Source organism: Leucopleurus acutus, assembly GCF_964270905.1.
Source record: "Leucopleurus acutus genome assembly, chromosome: 15".
Lineage (NCBI taxonomy): Eukaryota > Metazoa > Chordata > Mammalia > Artiodactyla > Delphinidae > Leucopleurus > Leucopleurus acutus.
The window spans coordinates 74225695-74238503 of NC_139157.1; the positions used below are offsets into that span (position 1 = coordinate 74225695).

The 12809-nt window shown below is 40.3% G+C and overlaps 1 protein-coding gene across 1 annotated transcript in view; it reads right to left on the minus strand.

The window, feature by feature from the left end:
• Nucleotides 1-7864: 7864 nt before the first annotated feature.
• BCKDHB (branched chain keto acid dehydrogenase E1 subunit beta) overlaps nucleotides 7865-12809 on the minus strand; it is a 295612-nt gene continuing 290667 nt past the window's right edge. The window contains exon 11 of the mRNA XM_082855371.1: nucleotides 7865-12128. The gene's annotated coding sequence lies outside the window, so the exon portion shown is untranslated. The remainder of the gene's footprint in view (nucleotides 12129-12809) is intronic.

Sequence of the window (12809 nt, forward strand, 5' to 3'; positions counted from 1 at the left end):
TGGTCTTTAAGGATGTTACTCTTGAGAGTATGAGATACATTCGTAATGGTAGGTGTAAGACGGTTCCATGTGCAAGAGATCAGTGGGGTGTGAGGGGGTGAGATTTCTGGTCTATATGTAAAATAGGAAATAAGTGGCAAGATGCCTTCCAGCAGGAGTGATTAAAGAGGACTCATGGGGGAAGTGAGGTCTGAGCTCAATCCTAAAGAACAGTTAGAATCAGGGTGAAATTGAAATTGAAATTAAAGGGATAATGTATGAGCAAAGCAGGAAAGCTCAAACCACAATGGAAGGTCATCAGGAAGGACAAACTGGGTACAAATGAGGAAGGACAAGCCAGGGCCAGACTACAGAATAGACTGCAAATGCCTCTGAAAAGCACGGAAAGGTCTGTGTCAACCTTGGAGGAAGTGGCTGGGCAGGGCCGGAGACGTGCAGAGGGGGACTGCTGACGCTGTGTGTGGTCTTGCAGAGAGATTCATGCACACACTCCAAGGGTCTTCTGGGCCTTCATCTCCTGAGGACACATCTGGAAAGAGAGTTATGCATCCAGTGCCTTGCAAACAATACTCATCCCCATCCAAGTCTCTATGGGAGAGCACAGGCCGTGAGGTCAGCGGTCCTGACTTCTATTATTTAAGAGACTTACCAACACATAGCCCATTCTCCCACAAGCGTTTCATGCTGGAGATTCCCACAGCCTTGTTGCCTCTTTAAACAGAAAGTGTACATCCTCAGGAGTGGAGCGAGCTGCGCGTGTGAGCAGCGGTGTCTCTCAGCTCTGCAAGTTCACATACCGCAGTTGCGTGCAGCCAACACTTCTGTCAGGCCAACAAGGAAGAAAGTGTGACTAATTGCAGTTGGAAAGAACAATCATCCAGAAACACGCTTTGCGGGAGGACCAGAGCTGATGGTGAGGTTCTGTTCTCAAGAGACGGAGCACATTTTCAGTCTCCTGTGTGATGCTCCCAGAGAGCCACGGACTTCTTACCACGGGCTCTGCCTCTTGAATTCTCATCTGCACTTGCAGAACTGTTTCTTCCCTTTCTGTGTTCACAGTCTTGGCCTCTTGGACACCCCCTGAACCCAATTCTGATTTCAAAGTCACTCTTGCCAAAGTTAAAGAGAAATTGGTCAGGTGGAGTGGAGGAAGCAGATTCTTTAAGGAGTCTAGGCCATGTAAATTCATGCTCATCTAACAGAAGCCTAAATCCTCACATCACCCAGCTCAACGGAAAGAAAAGATGAAAGGCTAAGCAGAGCGTCATTCAGACTTGTGCTCACGGGAAAACAAGGCAGTGGCCTGCAGCAGAGGGTAAGGAGCCAGCTGACCCAGATGGTATTGAAGGAGGAGAATGGAAATGGGGGGGAGGGGACTATGCGGGGCTCACTGAGTACCTGGCTTGCTAGGTAAAGGAGGAAGAGATTTAGAAAAGGTTGTAATACACTAAAATCTTTGAAGCTTTGGGGTCCTGCTCCCTCCCTGAGGCTGAGGATGTCTTTGTGTCATGGAGAAGAACAAATCTGACTCCACATTGGATCTGTTTCTTTTACTTTAACCTTTGTATTCTACTGCTTTTACTACAAGTTAAGAATGTTGCCCATAGCCTGAAATATGCAGGAGAGCCCATTCTCAAGGCTCTGACCTTTAAAGGTGTAACACTTTTCCATTCATGTGGAGATAAGAAGTTGCAGAACAGAGAATAACATTTGTCTTGTTGGAGGTTTACAGGAACATTGTGACCTGACCTTTGTCCTGCAAGAACAAAGGATTCTGACACCAGAAGTTTGCAACAACCAAACACACCCACTCCTCTTTTAGTATAAAAGAAGCCTGAATTATAACTTGGGTAGGATGGTTCTTTGGGACACTAGTCCACCATCTTCTCAGTCTGATGGCTTTCCCAATAAAGTTGCTATTCCTTGCCTTTCTTCTTTCGATTTATTGGCCTGTCGTGCAGCGAGCAGAATGAGCTTGGACTCAGTAACATTTGGGCTTTCTCTTTGCACCACTTCATGCCACTCCTTTTTTCCTGCCATGTCCCATCAAACCTCACCAACCCAGTGTCCCAGGTCCTTGGGGCCTTGCATCTTTCTGGCTGGCTGTTCGGCTAAGTTGTTCTGTGTTTCCAGGAGGCCCAGACATATAGGATCTCATTGTGTTGGTCATTAACACCATTCGCTACATATTTCTAATTCTTCCCCCTGGGTGTATGGCGGAATCGTAGCTCCCTGCCCTCTAAGAGTTCTGTGTTTTCACCTTGTTTTTTCCTCTGTCCTTTGAAGCGGCCCTGTGATTTACTTCCACCACAAAATGTGAAGTGACACGTGGCCCTTCCAGACAGAAGCTTTCACGCCTGTACGTGACTCACCATCTGCCACTTTGCTTCTTCAGTCACGGTAAAGCCTGTGTTCAGATGCAGCCTTCACCAGCCAGAGGCCCTGGGTAACTATGATGAGCAGAGTCTCCCCTCCTACCCTCACCCCCCCACATACACACATTTAACCACGTTGGACATGAAACATGAAAAAGAAATAAACCTCTGTTATTTTTATCCACCAACATTCTGGGAGTTGTTTGTTACTGCAGCACAACTTGGTCTATCCAAACTGATGTACACGTGTACTCTAACAGTGATTTTTCTGAAAATAGGAGTTAAATGCATGTGATTTTCGTGTATTGGGGTCTATGGGTGCATGTTTGTGTGTATGTCTGTGTATGTGTCTTGTGGAGAAGGGAAGGTACTTTGAGCCAAAATAAGAAGACGGAACATTGACAGTAAAAGAGAGAGTTTCTTGTATGCTAAGGGGTATTAAGTTGTACAAAATTGTTTGTCTCCAAGTCATCCCAAAAAGCTCTGGTTCCTGACATTTCGTTTATACTTGATTTAGTTATTCTTATGACATCCTTTGCTGTCAGCTGTCCCTTCTTCCTTTTGTCACTGTTTGTCTTCTGAGTGTTCCCTGCCCACACAATCTACAACTTTCTACTTCTAATGTGCTTCTTAGAATTGTGGATAAATTAAGAGCAATTAGATTTTGATTTCGGGACTAAAGGATACCTCTGTGAGTAAAGAAGTTAAGGTGTCACACGCAGACATTCCAAAATAATAAAATTAACTTTTCATAATCCTTTATGGCATATAAAGGATTGCATTTATTTTACATTTGTGACCACTTTTAATTCTTATATCCCTGCATCTATTTTGACCATTTAGAAAATATGTTTTTATAACGCCATACTATGTCTCTATTCCTATTTTGAATGATACCAGATACTGACGGTCTATGATAGACTGCAATCTTTTTCTCAAGTATTTTCACCAAGCTCCTTCCCTGTAATAAAATTTTAATTCCCTGCCTTTACCATGTGATTTGCAGTGTCTCCCGTCAGAGAAATATACATCCCTACCCTGTGAAATGGCGCTTGGACATATGACATGGTTTCGCCAAGGGAATGTGAGCAGATGTGGTATAAACACCCCCGAAAGATTTAAGAGCCTTTCTCCAGCTCTCTTGAGTTTTCAGCTCCACCACCAGACTGTACCAAATAGTGACCACTCCTGCAGCCTGAATCCCAGAAGGGGAAGACCCTTGGAGTGGAGCTGAGCGGGTGTCCAAGAGCCATAGCCAACTCACAGCCAAAGACCATATCATGAAAAGGAATAAATTGTTGTTTTGATCCACCGAGATGTGGAGATTGTTTGTTATCACAGCACAAGCTGATTAATAGCCATGCTAAGCAGGATATTACTAAAGAACAATGTGTTAAATTTTAAAGTGCTTTTACATTTCACTTTAGAAAGAGCTGGGCTGTAACCGAAGGAGCATGAGCTTTGGTATCAAGTCGACCCACCACTTTATCAACGGCTTCATCTTGGCAAATATGAAACATTTTACTTTTCTGCAACTCCTTCTATCAGAGGCGATTTTCCACTTCCACTCCACTCAATCAACCAATTCAAACTCAGAAAGACTACTTGACCGCAATAGTTTGAAATACATTATTATATTAAAATCCATGAGTTCACTGTAATACTCAAAAAAAGGAAAAGCCAAAAATAAACTTATTAGTCACCACTGAGATAGCCTGGGAACCAACTCTTTATTGGAAACTAATGGGAAAAATTACACACTTAAGTATTTCAATATGGACTGTATGAACGGTTCTCCAGTAAAACAAATAGTAGTGGTTGATGAGGGAAAGTTGTTCTTGACAGAAAAATTCCAGGTAATGCATATGCAATAGATGATTATTTATTAATATTATACGATCATAATTTTTTTATTTTTTTAATTAATTTATTTTTGACTGTGTTGGGTCTTCGTTTCTGTGCAAGGGCTTTCTATAGTTGCGGCAAGTGGGGGCCACTCTTCATCGCGGTGCGCGGGCCTCTCACTGTCGCGACCTCTCATGTTGCGGAGCACAGGCTCCAGATGCGCAGGCTCAGTAGTTGTGGCTCACGGGCCTAGTTGCTCGGTGGCATGTGGGATCTTCCCAGACCAGGGCTTGAACCCGTGTCCCCTGCATTGGCAGGCCGATTCTCAACCACTGCGCCACCAGGGAAGCCCTATACAATCATAATTTTACAACCCCTAATAAAATAATGTTTTCAGGAAATGATTACCAACAAATTCTAAAGCCATTTGGTAAAAGATTGATGGGGAGCTGCATATTTGCAGCATGACAAATTATTACTTTATGGGTTGATGCCTGGTTAATAAAGGGGAAATAGAACTTTACACTTGAAGGGGTCAGGTTGTCCATATCATCATCTCTAAAAGTGGGACACCCGGATATGGTGTGCCCCCTGATGTAATACAAAGTTCACAGAACATCTATAAAAGATTTTTGTCAGAACAGATAAACCTGAGTCTAATCAACCCCTTAGCTCTAACTTTAAGCTTATAGATAATATAAGGAGTAGAGAACGAATAGAATCCATTTGATATAGCCTTGTCTTATTTTTCTGTATTAATAATATTAAGTTTGACTTATTTTTACTATCCATCGGCCCTCGTGGAATATAAACTCCATTGGCACAGGGACCTTGTATAGCTGATCCACCACTCTATTCCCAGGGTCTATTACCATGTTTGGCACGTCTTATGTGTTCAATACAAAGTGTTAAACTCACAAATGAATGAACAAGTAATTTTAACCTTGTCAAACTTGTTTCCACATCTGTAAAATGGAGATGACAGTACTTGCCTTAGAGGGTTCATGCAAGGGTTAAATGAAGTAATAAACAGTGTCTGGTCCAGGTAGTAGTGCATTATAGGTGTTCAATAAATGGCATCTATTTCTTTCCCATATATTATACATCCGATCCTCACAGTAACAGTACATTTATCGGGCAGGAGTTATTGTCTGCATTTGGCAGATGAGAAAACCGAGGCACAGAAAGACAAGTCAGAAAGATGACTCTTACCTGGACTTGAATCTGGACCACACAGCCAACCATGCCGAGACAAACCTGACTTTTATTCTCCGACACCTGCTACGAACCTCATCCAAGTTTGCAGGCTTCTTTACTGCCATCCTTCCTTCCCACTCTGGACCTGCTCATTCCCGGGTAGGAGGTGCTGGGCCTGCTGCTTCTCCATACGGAGCTGGTACTCCGTGTACCAGGGGCCCAGCCGAGCACTGCATACCGTGCCACACAGCTCCCCTCAGCAGAGCAGGTCTGTTGTCCTGGGCCAATATGCTGTTGTACACACACAGGAAACCATGTACCATGTGTTCTGGACCTTCTCCAGAAGGACTGTGGTGGACCAGCCCAATTATGCCACCACATCAGACAATGCCCAGGGGCTGGCGCCCTCACACACACACAGTGTCAAAGCTGAGCCACCAAGTCAACGTCTCATGCCGTTGTGCAGCCAATAATCCGTCTAACATGCCTTAATCTATAGAGACAGCTGTCCTTTAACTTACACTGGATTTGGGGGGAAATGAGTTGATGTCTACTTGCTTTGACAGAGTCACACTTTATGCTACTAATTCCAGAGATTATTTTCACTCCTAGTGCCTCCTTGACTCTCTGGTGCAACCACAGCCAATAAGCCTTGCAGCCACTGAAATTCTCCATAATCCATCTTTCCAAACAAATCGCATTCTGCAGCTCTCTGTGCACCTTACATTCCACTCACTTTTCTGAACATTCTTTGGAGCATTCCCTTTTCCAAACCCTTTCTCTCTTGCATAGTACAGCACAGAGATGGCCCATGGTATGTATTTATTCACTTTCCTGCTCCACCTAGGACCTAAAGTTTTGATGAGGCTGGTTTGCATAAACGTATACCAAATTTCAAAGAGTGTATATTGTCAAAGGCAACTGAAATGGGATGTCTCCTTTTGTGGGCCATGTCTCCAAGTTGCAGAAAATGGGATCCACGGGCTGATCCTATGGTCTCTGCTATCAAGACATGTCTGCCACAAGCCCTTATGGTCTTTTTATACGTCAGATGTGGGCTCCTTAAAATCAGCCGCATCAGGTCCTGCATTCCATGATGTGTTGAAATATCCTTTGTTGAGCTGAAACAAATAGAGTACCAGATATTTCTCCAGCAAAGATGAGTTTGTTTGGGATCAGCAGAGAATTGCAGTTTGGGGTCTGCAACCCTGGTGAGCTACGTGCAAGTCCCCACACAGCAAGGGAAGGAGAATGTTTTTATAGCGGGGGGGGGGGGGGGGGGCGGGGGGAAGGAAGCTGGGACGGCTGTAGGAAACATGAGTCCGTAGCTTTCTATTGGCTGAGTCCTTCCTGTTGGGCTCTGCTATTACCTCAGGGCATGAGAACTCCCCCTTCTGGTCTCCCAACTCTATTTAGTTGAGGTTTCTGTTTATTTATTTATTTTTATTTTATTATTTTCATTTTTTTTTTACAGTAGGTCCTTGTTATTTATCCATTTTAAATATAGCAGTGTGTGCATGTCAATACCAAAATCCCAAACTACCCTTCCCCCACCGGTAAATATTAAGTTCATTCTCTAAGTCCGTGAGTCTGTTTCTGCTCTGTAAATAAGTTTATTTGCAACATTTTTTTTAGATTCCACATATAAGCGATATCATATGGTATTTGTCTTTCTCTGTCCAACTTACTTAGTGTGATAATCTCCAGGTCCATCCATTTTGCTGCAAATGGCATTATTTCATTCTTTTTAATGGCTAATATTCCATTGTGTATATCTACCACATCTTCTTTATCCATTCTTCTGCTGATGATCATTGAGGTTGCTTCCATGTCTTGGCTATTGTAAACAGTGCTGCAATGAACACTAGGGTGCATGTATCCTTTTGAACCATGTTTTTCTCCGGATATATGCCCACAAGTGGGATTGCTGGCTCGTATGGCAGCTCTATTTTACACTATAACATAACTATAGATGCAGATATGTTTACAGCCATGCTGCTTCCTCTCTCCCCTGCTTCCTTCACATGCAGCTCAGTCCACCATGGGAACGAGCAGTCACCAACAGTCTTACCAGCTCTGTGAATGAATCCTCATGGGTCTTGTCCTTTAGAAAAATAAATAAATAAAAGCGCAACAACAAACACAGACCTATTTTAGGCAATGGTTGGATAAATTTTTTATAAACTACAGGTAGTTGAATGTTTAATCTTGGCAGTTAGAGGAGATCTAAACAAGAGGCAAGGGGGCACTTGTCTCACACTGAAGGTGGTTACTGCTTGAAAATAGAAGCTTACAGGTTAAAAGGACTCAGAGGATTGTTTTAGGATATTCATTTCTATATACATAACTGAGACATTGAGAATTGGGGGTGATTTTGTTTCATTTGTTTCTATAGCAAAAAGGCAAAGAAACTATAAGCAATGTGATCATTTGTGACATTTCTTAGGTTTATTAAAGTATAAGAATACAGACTAACATTTCTGAAACAAAAAGTGAAACCTGTGATTTGACAAGGAAAAATATGTTTATGAGATTAGGACACAAAATTGAAAACTGTATTTGCCTCAGAAAAGCTGGGTGTTATAGTGGCCAAATCCATAGGCAAGATGTTAGAAAAACTGTTTGAAAATGCAATGAATACAGTAAAAAGTTGTTGAATTCAATTCAGCCTGTCAGTCATTAAACAGTTCTTGTGCACCTGCTGAGATGAAGCTAATACATGCAAGTTCACATAAATTGCAATTTAAAAATCTAACAGTTGTTTGCTTTTATTTAGTCATGAAAAAGAAGTGTTATTAGCAAATATTTTGATTATATTAAAATAATTTTAAACAAAGACTTAAATCTCGAGTTTTTGTCATCTATATCTGATATTTAATATGTTGACAATTTTAGGCAAATCCAGAACTAAAGGTTAAATTCTTTCAACAAGTATCAATAACCATATTCCAGGTACGAAGTTAACATGTAACTACATTATCTTCTTTATAATTCTCATTGTCCCTGTTCGATGTCCCCTCCAATCTTCCTTCTACATAGTTACCCAAACAATCCTCCTAAAATACTAATTTGGTATTAATCTCCTATTTTAAACTTTTCCATGATTCCCAATGACCTACAAGTCAGAGTCCATTTTTTAAATTTTAATTTTAAATTATTTTTCAAAAATTTTTATGGAAGTAGTTATTTACAATGTGTCAGTTTCAGGTGTACAGCAAAGTTATTCAGTTTTATATATATATTCTTTTCAAAATCCGTGTTTAAATTGCAGCATACAAGTTTCTTCACAATCTGGCTGCCACTTCACCTTCCTATCTCATTCTCCTCCAGTTCAACTCCTGACACTAAAAAAAATATTTTTTCAGCTCACTGAATCTCATAATTCTAAACATTTTGTGATTGGGCTAGCAATTTACCCATATTACAATTTGTAGAGGAGTGGAAAATATGATTTATTTTGGAGAGAAAACAAGTTGAAATCTTCAGCTTGCTTCAATCACTCTTAGATAACCGAGTCTTGGCTTAGATGACTCCAGCAGAGACATCTGTCTTCTAGACATCTATATATATGAGACTAGGGTAGGACCTTACTCACCATTCATTAGATAGACTCTCAATAAACTTACATGATTATCAGACAGTAAAGTTTTTGATAAACTTTTGATGAAAAGGCTGAAAATTATAGATCAGATGATTAACTGTGGCCTACATAAATAGGAGTTTGTTTTTCCATGATAAAAAAATCCAAAGATCAGTAAGTGCTGTTGTTAGTTTATCTGTTCTGGGCTAACATGGATGAGAAGCTCTTTCTGGTTTTCACTCCACACGCTTAGCATAGTGGCATTTTCCTCAGATTTCTAGCTTCGTGGACAAAGAAAGGAAGCTTCAGGAGCCTGCTCCCAGGCATATCCCTATCTTATCCAGATAAAAAATCATTATACAAAAGCCACCCCCAGCAAATTCCACGTATAGCTCATTGATCAATACTTGGTCAAATATTCACCCCAGTCGGTAAGCGACGAATCGAAAGTGATTAGCCGGCTTTTTCAACCTCACTAATGGCAAGGGAAAAAGGGGTTGGCACTGGATGTTGGTGTCTTTCTCAGTGCTTTTCAGGAGCTGGGAAAGGTGGTCCTTAGATCCCTAGAGTGTCCTTGCCAATGATCTGTCGGCCTGGTCTCTGCTGACTTTAAAAGTTTCTTGGACAACTCAGGCTCCTCTTAGCTCTGACCACTCTTTGGACCCCGACCATACACTGAGGTCTGACTACATTAGTCACTTGGTCCCTTACCAGATGGCACAACCCAGTGCATTTGCTGTAGAGTTCCTCATTCCCACCACAACAGTTTCCTCCATCCACATTACACAGGAATCAAGAATGTTCTATAAAGAATAATACAGTCCCCTTCTGCTTAATCACACTCTGCTACCATGTTTATTTGTAATATGGAAATGTCCCTCAACTGACTTGGAGGCAGCCTACAAGTTCTTTCCTTCTGGAACAGAACCAAAGCTCCCTGGTTCTTGGAGTTCCATATCTTCTCCAGTATTTCAAAAGCATTCTCTCCCCACCAGCTCAGCCTTGAGTGTGTACTGGGGAGCATGGTGGAGGGACCCTAGTATCTTCCAACCTTTATCTTTGTTCTCAGTCCTCCGACTCTCACAGTGCCTCCCAGTAATCCCAAAAATTAAGATACCTTTTACTTTCCTCCAGGCCACATCTTTCATCTTCCAAACTCCATTCTCATGGCTAAGCTGAAACAATGATCAAAGTTACCTATTCTATACAATCAGAAAAGCAGCTACGGTAGCCATCAGGCTCAATCTTTAATGTTAAATAAGAATTAAAATAATTTTTAAAGTCCTTATTCTCTCAAACTATTGCCTGTTGGCAAAATCCTATTTTGAATGTAACAATCTAATTTTTCAAAATGCTACCGTGTTATAATTTCACGTTCTTACATACAGTCTGTATTTAAGACGTGCTATACGCCCATGCCTCTACTTCACCTGTCTCTTTCTGTATTTGGTGATAATCCTAGGTATCCTGAAAGACTCTTTTAAATGTCACCTCCTCTGTGAAGCCATTAACAGATTAGAGGGGGTTTTCTACCCTTACTTAAGATCCCAAAGAATTTTAATAGCATTATTTATAGTGCTTTCACCTTATAAGTATTTGATTAATACTCTCTTTCCCTTTGGGGGAAACCTACAGCGTAAACTTTCTTTCCCTAAACCCATATGGGGATTCATGAATATGTGTTGAATGAACACCTGATAGCATGCTTGCTTTTCCCGAGAATATATTCTACTTTTATACTAGGACAATCCAAACTGGAGGTTGACTGTCACTACTCTACTGAGCGCCTGGCAGAACAGTCTAGAACCACTCATGCCAAGCACTGGTATTTTCCAGAGTAGCCTGTGGAAATAACCTTTGGATGTGAGCTTCCTTTTAACTTATTTAAATGATTTTAACATACCCACCCATAATATTACTAGATGAGAAAAGGAAGGTTTGGGTATGGTTTTATTTTCCTTAGCGGTTAAGAGCATTTAAAATAATATTTGATTTTATATGAGTTTGAATTTCTAAACTTCTGAAAATCCTACTGTCTCAGAAGTTGAGACCTATTCCATGTTCATATTATAGTTGACCCTGAATAAAATGTTTAAAACCACCACAAAGTTCAGTTTAAATATATATATATATATGATGTGATATATATACATTATATATCTATATATAATGTATATATAGATACATCACTAAGCAGTTAAAATAATAGTTCAAGGTGTTGTTCCCTTTAATTTTTGTTTCTGAAAAGGAAGCTTCAAAGCATTATTATTAATCCTAAAGCATACTCATTTATTCACTTTGCTGGACAGCAGAAATTAACATAACACTGTAAAGCAACTATACTTCAATAAAATTTTACAAAAATAATAATACTCATTTATCTCTTCTTTGAAAACTTAACAAGGGATGGGATGTGTATCCACCTCCCTTTTTTGCAAAGGGCCTGGCTTTTTAAAAGCCACATTTAACAGTCTTGTCTGCTTGTTAACCTGGTGTTGTCTTCAACTCTCCTTGGAACAGCTATCTCCCAGCTGCAGTTAAACATTCAGCCTAGAAGCTCCCAGCTCACAAGACTTTCTCCATTATTCCCAAGTTTACCAACAGGGAAGCTGTAGTGTTCTCACAGAAAAAGCCAAAAGTTGCTTGAAGAGTTCCAGTATAAGTCATATTTTCCATTTTTATTTTAATTCTGATCCGGAGGCTTAGATCAAGTCTAATTTCTTTGAAGCCCGTGGTTTTGAGATATTAAATTCCATCACAGCATTAGTATCTGACACTCTTAAAAAGTTCCTACGGTGCATACATTTTCACCAAACACTTTAAATATTTTGTGGTTCTAAATATTAGGCTGTATTTGAGTTGGGGAGCCATGGGACATACTTTAAAAGTCAAAGGACAGAGAAGGATATAGAATGCAAAAGTGATATAGTCCCCCTTTGTGTTCCAAGCTATGCCACAAATCCCCTTCACCTTGATGGAAGTAACTTTGATGCACTATCTTCCTATGCTTTTCCAGGTCAGGTCACAAATGTATTGATTCAGGCGGATGCAGCTTTTCACACTCTGGATGATGGGATGGATGAAGCTCCTTATATCTGGGTCAACATCTGGCTTCCATTATATGTTATATACTGCAGAAAATGAAGGAGCACAAAAGCATATTATCGCAGCCTCCATTTCTTCCTCTGATCATATACACTCTCAGAAACACACATATACACACACACCCATAGGCATTTTTACTTAAGTAGTGTCATAATATGCCCACTGAGGCATTTATTTTACTACTTCCTAGTCATCTTTCCACGTCCGAATATGTGACCATGTCTCATCTTTCTTAATGAGGATCTCATAGCATGGATTTCCCCATAATCTATGTAATCATTTCTGTATCGTTAGATGCTTGGGTTGTCTACAGTTTTTCCTGTTACAAAAAAATCTCTGCAATTCTTGTCTTTTCACATAGGCAAACTTTCTGGAAGGCAGGTTTCAAGAAGTAAAGCCCGAAGGTGATTCAGGTTTTGTTTCTGATGGATAACCACCAAAGAGCTTCAAAAAGACTGTAATAATTACACCCCACGCCGTATAAAAGTCCAAGATTCCTCACACTCTCATCAACACTGGATAATAAAGGAGAAAACTTTTTATTATATATGTATGAAAAAATAAATTATGAAAAATGTACAGTGGTGTTTGTATCTCCAATTAGAGAAGAAACATTTTTTTGAGATTTTAAAATTTTATTATTATTTTTTAATTTAAGTATAGTTGCTTTACAGTGTTGTATTAGTTTCTAGTGTACAGCAAAGTGA